General features: G+C 39.8%; 1 non-coding gene across 1 annotated transcript; it reads left to right on the top strand.

Annotated features, from left to right (window-relative positions):
* Positions 1-13,794: 13,794 nt before the first annotated feature.
* LOC132629533 (small nucleolar RNA R71) lies at positions 13,795-13,900 on the top strand. The gene has a single exon (XR_009578304.1). It is a non-coding gene; the product is annotated as a small nucleolar RNA R71 (small nucleolar RNA).
* Positions 13,901-15,164: the final 1,264 nt, after the last annotated feature.

The following is a 15,164-nucleotide window of genomic DNA, read 5'->3' as shown; positions in this document are numbered from 1 at the left end:
CTCTTGGCCTCGTTATTAGGCAAAGCCACCGCTTCTACCCATTTTGACACATAGTCCACAGCAACCAAAATGTATTTCATGCCACCCGAACTCACAAAGGGTCCCATAAAGTCAATCCCCCAGACATCGAACACTTCTACCTCCATAACAAAATTCATAGGCATCTCTTGCCTTCTGTCGATATTCCCTTGCCTTTGACATTGATCACAGGACCGCACCAATAGATTAGCATCATGAAAAATGGTCGGTCAGTAATATCCGCACTCAAGTACCTTAGCCAAAGTCCGGTTTCCGCTATGATGACCCCCAACAGGAGAGTCATGGCACGCTTTTAGAATCGCCATCACTTCACTTTCAGGAACACAACGCCGAATGATGTTGTCAACGCATGTTCGGAACAAATAAGGCTCATCCCAATAGTACTGTCGAGCATCCCGCAAGAATTTCTTCTTTTTGTAGGCTTTGATATCTTCTGGAACTATGCATGTTACCAAATAATTGGCAATGTCAGCATACCACGGTGCCACCTCCATTGACACAGCCAACACCCTCTCATCCGGAAAAGCATCATCTATATCAAGCTCATCAGAAGGTCTCCTAGCCTCTTCAAGCCGAGAGAGATGATCAGCAACTTGGTTTTCAGTGCCCTTGCGGTCCTTCACCTCAAAATCAAACTCTTGCAGCAATAGCACCCATCTGATCAGTCGCGACTTTGCTTCCTTCTTTGCCATGAGGTATCTCAAGGCTGTATGATCAGTGCAAACCACAATGGCAAGTAGCTCTTGCTCCGTCACTGTGTAATTCATCTAGGCAGCATTCAGTGTTCTGCTTGCATAATAGATCGGGTGCATAATTTTATTGTGCCTCTGCCCAAGCACAGCACCTATTGCAAAACCACTAGCATCACACATCAGTTCAAATGGCAAGGACCAGTCAGGAGCAACAATAATGGGAGCAGTAGTGAGATGCTCTTTTAACTTCTCAAACGCCTTCCGGCACTTATCATCAAACTCAAACTTCGCCTCTTTTTCAAGAAGCTTGCACATTGGGTTGGCAATCTTGGAGAAATCTTTGATGAAGCGCCTGTAGAACCCAGCATGTCCCAAGAAACTTCAGACACCTTTGACCGAGATAGGTGGTGGAAGTTTTACAATCATATCAATTTTCGCTTGATCGACATCGATTCCCTTTTCAGAGATTTTGTGACCGAGGGAGATTCCTTCCTTCACCATAAAATAGCACTTCTCCCAATTTAGCACGAGATTTGTGTCCTCACATCTTTTTAGCACTTGACCCAGATGGCCAAGAAAATCTTCAAACGAATCCCCCACAATAGAGAAATCATCCATGAATACTTCCAAGAAGTCCTTTACTATGTCAGAGAAGATTGCCACCATGCACCTCTGAAAAGTGGCTGGTGCATTACACAAACCAAAAGGCATCCGACTAAATGCAAGCATCCCATAAGGACAAGTAAAAGTGGTCTTCTCATGCTCTTCCAAAGCAATGTTGATCTGATTGTAGCCCGATTAATCATCAAGGAAGCAATAGTAGTGTTACACCTCGAAAAATTTCCCGTTAACGTACAGTGAATGGGAAAGCGAAGGGGACGATGTGTACGATGATTTGATAAGTAAGAAATAGCATTTGATGATCCTAATTGAGATTCAAAGACATTTGACGTAAGGGAAGAAGGTTGTCAAGGAAAGCTAAGGATATATTGCATATCGGGTAAGAATTATGAGCGACAAGTTAATGATGGCTTAAAGATTTTTCGGAGACGAATGATAGCGTCTCTTAGATTGGTATTTAGGTGTTAAACAAGTGTCAAGAAGGTCCCATAAGGATTGAAGATCAAACGATTCGACGAGAACGGAATCGAAACAGCTGGGCATTATACGGTCCAACATACTGGCCGTATAAATTATACTGGCCATATGTTAGGCCGTATATTTAGCAAAGATGGGAAACCTTCCCTGGACCGAACGTACGGCCAGACATACGGCCCGTATAAAAGATACGGACCGTATGTTGGTCCGTATATCCATGATGGGTTAGAATTTGTGTATTTAATAAGGGACCAAGTTCATTTTATTTCATTCTCCCTTTTCACTCCCATTCTCTCTAGAACACTCTAGAATTCCCTCCACTCTTCAACCATAAGAATACAAGAGAAATCCATGATCAACTTCATCAAATCCACAAAATCAAGTGTAGAAAACCTATCAAAGTTCATCTAAGTCAAGAAATCCCAAGTGAAGTGAGCTAGGGTTTTTGTGCAAGAGGAGAATTCCCACTCAAGGATTATTCTTCCACTATCTAAGGTGAGTTTTATGATCATTCCTTGTTGTTTAAGGTGTTGGAAGTTAAAAACACTTGGATTGTAGAAAGATATAGGAAATGGGTCATGAATGTGTGAATAGTGTCATTATTGAGTAGTAGTTTGGGGTGAATTATGGATATTGGTATGTTGTGATTATAAATGTGTTGTGAACGACATTTAGAACATGGAATAAGTATTATATGTGAGAAAATGCAACAATAAACTATGACCATGATTATGGAGAAATTGGAGTGAAATGGTGAAATGTGAGTAATATAGACGAATGATGATTGCTGCTTGTGATATTGTGAATGTTGTTACGGATGTTGGGAGTTGATATATAAAATGAGGAAAGTCGTATAAACAAAGGAAATGCTGCCCAATTTTCTCTAGCATTAGTAAGCACGTTTATATAATCAAGTAGCTAATGTGAAGCGAATTCCTTTGAAGGTAGAGATGTGAGCGTTGGAGGAGAACGATCAAGCGATAGAGTAGCAAGGAAAATAGGTATGTAAGGCTAGTCCTTTCTTTCTATGTCATGAATCCAATGGCATGATTTTTCCTTCTTCTCCATGAATCCTCTATATCCTGAAAAATTAAGAGTCTATGTTCATGAATAGCCATATGAGATAAGAGATACATTACGAGCCCAATAATGACGATAATGAGTTAAGTATAGAGATTCTAGAGTTCATGATATGATGTTCCTATAAAGTTAATGATGTTGTTTATCTTATACACTCACCTTATATACTATTTCCTTCAAGGTGAAACAGAATACTTATAAATGTCCATAATGGAATCGGGGGTTCACGACCTTATGTCACCTCGATAAAGTATAGCTATCTTTGTGTTATTATGCATGCATTATGATGAGTACATGTTGATGATATTACACCGCGCCTATATGGCACGGGCAGCACCGTTAAGGCGGGCGGCTTATGGATGATTACATCGTGCCTATATGGCACGGGCAACACCACTAGTGGGCGGCATGAGATTGTACCCCGGACGCGGGAGGCCTGGACGCAGGCTAATAATTATCACACCGTACCTATATGGACGGGCAGCTTATACATTTCTTTTATAATTGACAGTCAGTTACAATTGCTCCTTATTTGATGCTTCCTTTATCTCATTGATGTTTTTTTATTACTTATGCCTCTCATACTCAGTACAATGTTCGTACTGACGTCCGTTTTCTTTGGACGCTGTGTTCATGCCCACAGGTAGGCAGGGAGACGGTGCAGATTCGTAGAAGCTATCAGCAGATTTACAGGAGCACTCCATTATTCCGGAGGTGCTAGTTGATTTATTATTTTGTGTACATATTTGGGCATGACGGGGTCTTGTCCCGCCCATATGTCTAGTACTCTAGTAGAGGCTGGTAGATACGCAGGTGTGGGTAGTATGGTGTCACGATGTTACTATTGTGTGTGTGTGTGTGTGTGTGTGTATATATATATATATATATATATATATATATATATATATATATATATATATATATATATATATATATATTATCATTTTGATAGTCGAAAGGATTATGTATATAAAATTATATATATATATATATATATTATCATTTTGATAGCCGAAAGGATTATGTATATAAAATTATTTACGCTCTCAAATGAAAAATGATTTTCTTATGATTTGAGCATGAATTTGATAAAAGAACGCTTAATGAGTATGATGAGTAGTAGAATGAGTGGTGCTCGGTGGTTAGCCCTGGGTACCCGTCACGACCCCTAGTCGGGTCGTGACAAAAGTGGTATCAGAGCTGTTCAGTCCTAGGAAGTGTCTACGAGCCGTGTCTAGTAGAGTCGTGTTTATGGTGTGTTGCGCACCACACTAATAAACAGGAGGCTACAGGGCATTTAGGAAAAATGACAATCTTTCATCTTAAGAGATCGTGCGATAGAGCTGTATTATAAGATTATCCCCTCCCTAATTGTGCGTTATAATTTCAGCAAAGCTGATGAAAGGAAAATCTACGGCAGCCCAGAAGGGCAAGATGGTGGTTGAAGAAGGGCTTGAACGAGAGCCGTCTATAGATATGGAGGAGGGCGAACCCTAGAATAAGGCCCCACCTCGGTTTTCCCATACTTCGCCCATTTTCGAGGATCAAAAGGGAGCCTCAACTTTAGCTCCAGCACCCCCCATTCCTCCACCAGACGCCTCGGGCCAAGAGATGAGACAAGCCATTCTTCTACTGACTCAATTGGTAGCCGCTCAAGCTCAGCGGCAGGATGTGGGCCACGATAATAGGGGTTGGAGAAAGTGAGTTAGTTCTTCAGGGTTTGATCATGAGTTTAGGGGTGCTCCGAGGCAACAATTCTCTAGGCACTCAGTTCGTTCAACAACTAGTGCTCCTCCACAGTTTCGTGGGCCCAGGTTTGATGGATCTACTTATTCTAGGTCACCACAGAGTCTCAGAGTTTCTAGTTCTCGGATTCAAAGTGGTTCCAGTCAGGAGAGGTCACCGGTACCACGATGTACTCAATGTCGCAAGTTACATTCTGGACCATGCCGCTTGGGCTCATGTTTGTTATACCTGTGCTCGGCCAGGCCATCTCCGGCGCGACTGCCCATGGAGGCGTGGTAGAGATAAAGTTCAACCTACGAGGTTAGTAGCTGGCTCTTCATCATTGGTATGCCCTCCAAGGCCAAGGCCACAGATGTTAGTAGGTGGTGATAGAGACCAAAGAGGAACGCCCAGTCCAAGTGGGTCCCAGCATCATATCCATGCGTTAGCTGAGCGACAGGATCTTGAGTCTTCCCCTAATATTGTCCCAGGTATATTGTCAGTATCCTTTTATGAGATGTACGCATCGATTGATTCGGGTCCTACACCGTCATATATTACTTCTGATGTTATTGACTGTGTTGGAGTAAAAGTCATGGCCAATCAAGCAAATTGAGATGTCTACGCTTGTTAGTGACCCAGTGATAGCCAGAATCATAATTTATGAATAAGTTGCTTGACAGTGTGTAGAAAATATATATACATATATTGGAGTTCTAGACAGGGTCTGCAGGCACAACTCATTAGACAAGATCTATTATTTATATCCTTTAATGGTAAGTGATCTTGTGTTGCTGAGTCACGTATTATGTGTGTCTCGGTATATGCCCTATTGAGACATCGGACGTGTTTTCTGGGCTATGTACAGGTTTGGGATTGTTATGCTTACAAGAGAAACTCTGCCGAAATTTTCCTAGAATCTAAAGGAGATAAGATATAAGCTTGTGATATGTCCTAACAAGAAAAGATGTTGTGCAACAAGGTAATGGCAGGATGATATTAAGTTAGGAGTATCATTAACAACTACACGAGATGAGTTAAATACTATTGAATTGATAGTAACAGTAGTTATAAGAGCGACATTGATACGGTAAAGAGAAATTCTTGGTAGTACTAAAACATGACATGGAAGAGAAAGGATAACTCCAATAGAGTGTGATACTGGAGTATTGATTGGACGGATAAGTGCGAGTAAGATACGATAAATTTACTAGCAAATAAAGTAACAGTACCCGGAGACAGAGGTATGAATACGAAACGAATGAGAATACGTTGGTAAAACAATTTATATGGTAAGTGTAATAGAACTGATTAGAAAGAATAACAGATTGAGTATGCTTACTTAGTAAGATTTGTTCTATTTTACGAGCAGGTTTGCGAACGAGGTAAAGAAGTGGCACTCTATAGCATTGATTATGATCAAGGTATAATGAGAACGTAACAAGAACTGTAATACAAAGTATAGCGAGGAAACAACTAAGGATGTGACATGTTCTATATGAATAAAGAGTGAACGCAAGTATGAAACCAACGAGCGAGCCATGGGGCAGTAGATGAGAAAGATTATAGGACCTTGTTAGGGGAAAGTCCAGCATAGGGGTTCTTCAATGACAGAAATGATAGCAAGCAATGACAAAAGGGGAAGGCAACTTGAAAAAGAAGAAATTAGAGAAAAGTGATATGGCAAAGTAGTAGTAGTTTGTGATTGGTATAATCAAGAGTATAAGTGATATCTTTAGCTGGATGTAAAAGACCAAGACTACAGATAGATGAATAACGAAGTAGGACGATTGTTAGAAAAAGGATCAACGCAATAAGGATGAGAGGGGATGATCAGAATGAACAGAATAAGTTTTGGAAGCGAAGAGTGGATTGTACAAAGGTAGTATATTCTAAAAGACAAAGCGGTACTAAGTTAGGAATAGAGTTCCTTGTGCGAAGAATAAATGATTGATCATAGAATGGGAGGAAATAAGATAAATTGAGGAGGAAGGACTATAAAGGAATGAGAAAGAGGAATGGAAAGAGAAGGAAATGCGCCGCAAAGTACGCACACTTAAGAAGTAGTCGTGTTATGATTAAAAGAAGATGCATCTCCTACGAATATCTTATACCAATTTAAAATGACTAAAGCGTATGAAGTAATGAGTTAAAAAGAAAAAAGATGATCATGAGTTATAAGTTTACCGTACGACAATAAAGTGGTAGAGTAAAGCTATCATCAACGACAAATACCATACGATTATGATTGGTTTTGAAATCAATGTTGATTGTAACACCAGAGCAAAAGAGCATGAGACTCAGGCCCTGGAAAACAAAGATGACGTTACAAGTGAACTTTGAGCGCCGAAGAAGAGGGCAAGTGACATTATATGGATGGTATGGATAACTAGACCTACTACTATTATGAGCATCCCTAGGGGACAAAAGTTGTTAATTGGAGCGGATTTAGACATTGACTCATAACTACTAGATGAGCTAAGTAAAATACATCCTTGTTCGGATTGCTATATCGGTTGTATTATTTGGTTACAAGACTGCAAGGTGAGTATGTTAAGACTTCACACATGGATTATTGTAGCTATAGATTATGGGAAACGGTATGAATAAGATGTAGTATAGTGAGGGCTATAAGAATTCAAGATTTGAAAGTGAGGCAACGGATTTGAGAATGGTACAAGTAAAACCCTTGAAGGAGGGAAGCGAATAAAGAGGATACAAGTGTGGAGATTGAAATGATGGACCCTAAGATGTGACAGATATAGACTGTAAAACAAAGAGTGAGAGTTATACAGAAATGAGTCTAATGACTAGTAAATAAACGAACACGATTTGAGCAGGCATCTGAGACTGTACGGGAAACCATTCGCGAAGGCCTTGAACCACGTGACATTGATAGCAAATAACTCAAGGGATATTGTAAAATATAGCGATGCTATACTGGAATGGAGACAAAGGAACTAATGGTAGAGTCGTTGTTAATGACATTGCTATTTATGAGTGACAATTAAGAAAGGGACATAAGGTTTTCTACAGTAGAACATAAGATATGATAATCAAGGGAAAAATAAAGGAAGGAAGAGAGCACGGCGAGATGAGTTACTACAGATAGACAAAAGACTTTTGGTATGAATGACACCGAGCCTTGTCGTGGCCAGATATGCGAAAACTACAGAACCTTCAAAGTCGGGTGTGCTATGGAAATGAATATGGACACGAATATGTATACGGATATGGATACATGTATACGTATAGATGTGTATGTACACAAATCACGCAAGAACGATTATGTAACTTGCAGATATTTATGCGTCGCCAATGAAACCAAGTGGGTACTTAAAAGAGGAGTAGGAGGTAAAACATGGATAATGCAGTCATGATACCCCGGGTCAGTCGAAGGAAAATATATGGTAAATTGAGTTGAAATGTTGAGTCGGGATTATCGTTAGGGAAAAATAGGACAATTACTTGGAATATGACATAAGTACATGTTATACGCTTCATAGCCCTGGGGTGTGACAACTTACAAATGCAATAAGATCACCGAGTGAAGGGGAAGCTTAGTCCCCGATACATTAGGCCTTATGAGATTGTGTGCAAAATGGGCAAGGTGGCTTAAGAATTAGATCTACCTCCTGATTTGGAGTCAGTTCACCCAGTTTTCCATATCTCGATGCTTCGTAAATATGTTAGAAATCCTACTAGGATCATGCCAGTAAATGATGTTCAAGTGACAGAAAAGTTGATTTATGAAGGGGTACCCATTGCCATATTAAATAGGCAAGTACGGAGACTTCGAAATAAGGAAGTAGCTTCAGTCAAAGTCTTGTGGCGAAATAACAACCGAGAAGAAATGATCTGGGAAGCAGAAGAGAGTATGAAGTCCAAGTACCCGCACTTATTCCAATCCCCAGGAGAGATTCAAGATGAAACACTAACATTATGAGGTATGTATGCTTTATTTTCATGCTTTTGGTCATGTGTGGCCAAATTATAGTTCTATTGTGTTGTGGCCCTGTGAAGCAATATTATTATGGGTTGTTATGGTAGGATAGTGCCATATTATAGGGGAAACTCTGACGAATTTTTTGTAGAATTCCCGAGTGTTTAACATTCGAGGACGAATGTTCCAAAAGGGGGGAAGAATGTTACACCTCGGAAAATTTCCCGTTAACGTACAGTGAATAGGCCAGCGAAAGGCATGATGTGTACGATGATTTGATAAGTAAGAAATAGCATTTAATGATCCTAATCAAGATTCAATGACATTTGACGTAAGGGAAGAAGGTTGTCAAGGAAAGCTAAGGATATGTTGCGTGTCGGGTAAGAATTATGAGCGACAAGTTAATGATGGCTTAAAGATGTTTCGAAGACGAGTGATAACGTCCCTTAGATTGGTATTGAGGTGTTAAACAAGTGTCAAGAAGGTTCCATAAGGATTGGAGATCAAACGAGTCGATGAGAATAGAATCGGAACAGCTGGGCATTATACGGCCCAACATACTGGCCGTATAAATTATACTGGCCGTATGTTAGGTCGTATATTTAGCCAAGATGGACAACCTTCACTGGACCAAACATACGGCCAGACATACGGCCCGTATAAAAGATACGGACTATATATTGGTCTGTATGTCCATGACGGGTCAGAATTTGTGTATTTAATAAGGGACCAAGTTCATTTTATTTCATTCTCCCTTTTCACTCCCCTTCTCTCTAGAACACTCTAGAATTCTCTCCACTCTTCAACCACAAGAATACAAGAGAAATCCATGATCAATTTCATCAAATCCACAAAATCAAGTGTAGAAAACCTATCAAAGTTCATCTAAGCCATGAAATCCCAAGGGAAGTGAGCTAGGGTTTTTGTGGAAGAGAAGAATTCCCACTCAAGGCTTATTCTTCCATTATCTAAGGTGATTTTTATGATCATTCCTTGTTATTTAAGGTGTTGGAAGTTAAAAACACTTGGATTGTAGAAAGATATAGGATATGGGTCATGAATGTGTGAATAGTATCATTGTTGAGTAGTAGTTTGGGGTGAATTATGAATATTGGTATGTTGTGATTGTAAGTGTGTTGTGAATGACATTTAGAACATGGAATAAGTATTATATGTGAGAAAATGCAATAATGAACTATGACCGTGATTATGGAGAAATTGGAGTGAAATGGTGAAATGTGGGTAATATAGACGAACGATGATTGCTGCTTGCGATATTGTGAATGTTGTTATGGATGTTGGGAGTTGATATGTAAAATGAGGAAAGTCGTATAAACAAAGGAAATGCTGCCCAATTTTCTTTAGCATTAGTAAGCACGTTTATATAATCAAGTAGCTAATGTGAAGCGAATTCCTTTGAAGGTAGAGATGTGAGCATTGGAGGAGAACGATCAAACGATAGATTAGCAAGGCAAAGAGGTATGTGAGGCTAGTCCTTTCTTTCTATGGCATGAATCCGATGGCATGATTTTTCCTTCTTCTCCATAAATCCTCTATATCCCGGAAAATTAAGAGTCTATGTTCATGAATAGCCATATGAGATAAGAGATACATTACGAGCCCAATAATGACGATGATGAGTTAAGTATAGAGATTCTAGAGTTCATGATATGATGTTCCTATAAAGTTAATGATGTTTTTTATCTTATACACTCACCTTATATACTATTTCCTTCAAGGTGAGGTAGAATAATTATAAATGTCTATAATGGAATCGGGGGTTCACGATCTTATGTCACCTCGATAAGGTATAGCTATCTTTGAGTTATTATACATGCATTATGATGACTACATGTTGATGATATTACACCGCGCATATATAGCACGGGCAGCACCGTTAAGGCGGGCGGCTTATGGATGAATACATCGTGCCTATATGGCACGGGAAGCACCACTAGTGGGCGGCATGAGATTGTACCCCGGACGCGGAAGGACTGGACGCAGGCTAATAATTATCACACCGTACCTATATGGACGGGCAACTTATACATTTATGCATATATGATATGATGATGATTATGAAGTAAGCCACCATGCATTATTTCTTTTATAATTGACAGTCAGTTACAATTGCTCCTTATTTGATGCTTCCTTTATCTCATTGATGTATCATTATTACTTATGCCTCTCATACTCAGTACAATGTTTGTACTGATGTCCGTTTTCTTTGGACGATGTGTTCATGCCCACAGGTAGGCAGGGAGACGGTGCAGATCGGTAGAAGCTATCAGCAGATTTACAGGAGCACTCCATTATTTCGGAGGTGCTAGTTGATTTATTATTTTGTGTACATATTTGGGCATGACGGGGTCTTGTTCCGTCCATATGTCTAGTACTCTAGTAGAGGCTCGTAGATACGCAGGTGTGGGTAGTATGGTCTCACGATGTTACTACTATATATATATATATATATATATATATATATATATATATATATATATTATCATTATGATAGCCGAAAGGCTTATGTATATAAAATTATTTACGCTCTCAAATGAAAAATGATTTTCTTAGGATTTGAGTATGAATTTGATAAAAGAACACTTAATGAGTATGATGAGCAGTAGAATGAGTGGTGCTCGGTGGTTAGCCCCGGGTACCCGTCACGGCCCCTAGTAAGGTCGTGACATGTAGGAACGCCCCGCTAGCCTATCAAGCATCTGATCAATAAAGGGCACAGGGAAATGGTCCTTGCAAGTGGATGTGTTGAGCTTGCGATAGTCCATGCAAACTCTCCATCCGGTGACAGTTCTGGTTGGGATCAACTCATTCTTTGCATTCGGCACAACAGTGATGCCGCCCTTCTTAGGAACACATTGGACTGGGCTCACCCATTTACTATCAGCAATTGGATAAACTACTTCTGCATCTAACCATTTGATGATCTCTTTCTTAACAACCTCTTGCATATTCTCGTTCAGTCGCCTCTGATGCTCTACACTTGGTTTGCTATCATCTTCCAACTGGATTTTGTGCTCACAGACCCCAGATGGAATACCTCGGATGTCTGCTATGGTCCAACCAATAGCACGCCTATACTCCCGCAACACCTCCAAAAGCTGTAGAATCTGCTCCTCAGTCAGTAGGGCTGAAACAATCACCGGTAATGTATTGTCTGGACCAAGAAACTCATATTTCAGATGTGATGGAAGCTGCTTAAGCTCCAACTTAGGTGGCTCAATGATCGAAGGCTTTGCTGGAGGAGTTGTTCTATTTTCCAGGTCAAGATTTAGCTTCTTTGGGTGGTATGAATATGAGCCCAACCCAACAAGTGAATTAACTGTCTCCACATAGCCTTCCATGTCTTCAGCATCAAAATTCATAAGAATACCAGCTAGAGCTTCACCCAAACTTTCTTCTTCTATCTTGAACTCCACTGCTTCATCAACAACATCAAACGAATCAATTACCGAAGTACTCTCGTAAGCACTTGGTAACTTCATCCCTTTGCTAGCCTGAAAAGTCACTTCTTCATCGTTGACTCGGAACTTGATTTCATTTTTCTCCGAATCCATCAGAGCTCTCCCTGTAGCAAGGAAAGGTCTCCCCAGAATAATAGGAATGTCCCGATCAACAACAAAAATCAGCGGGCAACATAAAATCACCAACCCGCATAAGTACATCATCAACCACCCCAACAGGTCTTGTGATAAACCTATCAGCCATTTGTAACCTCATAGTAGTCGGCCTTGGCATCCCCAAACCTAATTGTTTGTATATAGAAAGAGGCATCAAATTAATACTCGCCCTATTATCACACAAAGCACGAGCAAAATCATGGTGCCCAACAGAACAAGGAATGGTGAACGCCCCAGGATTTCCTTTTTTTTGAACAGTTGTAGTTGAAATGATGGAACTCACAGTGTGAGTCAAACTCAAGGTTTCATGTTGAACTGTCTTCTTCTTGGTCAGCAGATCCTTCAAATATTTAGCAAAACCGAGCTTCTCCTTGACAACTTCCAAGAAGGAAAAATTTAGAGATAACTGCTTCAACTGATCATAAAACTTCTCGAACTTAGCATCTTCCTTCTTCTTTACCAACCTCTGAGGAAAGGGAGGTTTAGATTTGAAAAGTTGCGTCAAAGGGCGAAGAGCCCCTTTTACAACCTGTTTGCTTGTGTTATCAGCTTCCTTCACCATCTCTGGAATATCAGCAACCTTCTTGTCAGTAGGATTCTCATCAGCAATAATGGGTGTTTTAGACTGCACCTCATCCTCTTCATCTATTGGCTCAAGATCAATCACCTTCTCATCAGCCCCTTGGAGTATTTTACCACTTCTAGTAGTGATGGCAAACACACGGTCTACACCACCTCCCCCATTCTTTGGATTTGGAATAGTGTCACTCAGAAGTCCTTCCTTTTTAGGAGGGTGCTGCTCTCTAGAAATATCCCTCATCTGTGACTCAAGCTTCTAAATATCCGCTATATGGGAACCCACTGTTTCTGTCAGCCCAGATAAAGTCCTTTCAGACTTAGATTGATTGGCCAGAATCTTCTCAAGCATTGATTCAACCTTCGAACTACCTTGTTCTGTTGACTGCCCTTTCGCTGGTATACAAGGATTGGAACTCTTGTTCCCAAAATTGTTACTGTTGTTGTATCTCCATTGGTTCGCACCAACATAATTATTGTTGTAGTTCCCAGAGTTGTTATAAGCACCTTGACCTTGCTGAGGTCTCCATTGATTCTGATTCTGATAACCCAGCTTGGTAATTCTGTCTTTGGTAACCCCCTTGAGAGTTATTAACATAATTAGCATCTTCAACCTGCATAGGTGGCCCATCATGGAACGGACCATCTTGAGTATGGTACATCCCTTTTGGCAAAACTGTATCATCCTCACAAACATACCTTCTTGATCTGGGATTCATCAAACTTTTTCGTTAGCAAGGAAATATTTGTTGCAAGTTCTGTTAATGTTTGTTGGGTGTCTTGATTCTCCTTTACTATATTCTAGATCATAGCACTACCATATAATACCACATCAGCATTGTTTGAGTGCCAAGCCTGATTATGAGTCGTCAGCTTGTTAAGTGTGTTGGTCACTCGTCGATAAGTTTTGTTCATGAAACAACCATCAGCTGCATTATTAGCAACTGACTGTGTCACTGGATCTAGCCCTCGGTAGAACTTCTCCATTAATATGTGTTCCAGAAAACCATGATTCGGGCTCTTCTGCAAATACTCCTTGAATCTCTCCCAGGCTTCATATAGTTGTTCCCCTGGTCACTGCTTAAATTCATATATCTTGTCACGAATTTCAGCCTTGCTAGGGGGGTACCATTTTGTGAGAAAAGCAGTCACATCTCTACCCATGAAGTAATCGAATTTCAGGGCAGCTTCTCAAACCATGTTCTTGCCTCCCCGGTTAAGAAATATTTGAATAACCTCAACCGAATAGCATCTTGTGGAACGTTGTTCTAGATGTGATTAACACATACATCCACAAAATTCTGCAAATGACGTTGAGGGTCATTCTCGGTAGAGTTCCGAAAGTATCCCTTAAGCTTCAACAACTGGTATAGAGAGGAGTCAATTTTTATGCTAGCAACTGCAACTCGAGGCTGAACAATAGCAGATGCATAGTCCTCCTCTGCAACAAGATCAGCGAAAATATCCTCATCATCTGATTCATTCGCCTGATTGTTCAACCGATTCCCCAGGTTGCCAGCACGTTGATTTTGCTGATTCTGATTCATGTTCACCTGGTTTACACAGAGTAGCAAACAATGTCTGATGGAATAAGCAAAAGACTTCAATATAGCAAACACTATTTAGTAATTTCAAAACCTATTAATGGTATAACGCGGACGTTGTCAAATATAGTAACCCAACAAGGTAGGGGTCGAATCCCACAGAGAATGTGGTGTGAAAAGGTTACTAAAATCGTAGGATGCTAAGTTTTAGGTCTGATGTCTTAATCCGATGATTTTGGTAATAGTTGGTTTTTCCATAACTAATTGCTGTCTACTTGCTTTGGTGGAAATTTATGGTAAAAGAAACTAAGGTTGTGTCCCCGTTAGATAGAGTGTATGATCATGGGTATTGATCTTGATATACTTCTAATGGATCATTATATGAATGCACTTAATCTCTATATAAATCTCTACTATTTCCCAATAAATAAAGATTATCTCTTTCTATGATTTTCCCAAATATAAGAAAGTAACTATGAAGAACGATTAATCATGCCAAGTAAATTCTTCTTATTCCCAAATGAATTTATTAAACAAAGTTTAAAGCTTTGAGTCCTTGTTATTTATTCTTACCAACCCTAATTATTTTCCCAAATAAATCAAGGTTTATGGCTTTAATCAATGTTTGCAACTATTAATTATGAATGAAGAATGAAGAATGAAGAATAAATAAACCCTAATAATCCATTATGTTTATATCAATCACAACCCAATCACACAATACCTATCATTGGGTTCACAACCCTAGCAAGGGAAATTAGCTACTCATAGAGGAAGAAGAACAATAAGAAATAATGTGAATTATAGTGCTTACAATTGATTGCTTGGA

This window comes from Lycium barbarum, chromosome 2 (genome assembly GCF_019175385.1).
Source record: "Lycium barbarum isolate Lr01 chromosome 2, ASM1917538v2, whole genome shotgun sequence".
Lineage (NCBI taxonomy): Eukaryota > Viridiplantae > Streptophyta > Magnoliopsida > Solanales > Solanaceae > Lycium > Lycium barbarum.
Note: the sequence above shows the minus strand (reverse complement) of the source record. Positions and strands in the feature narration are given on the sequence as shown.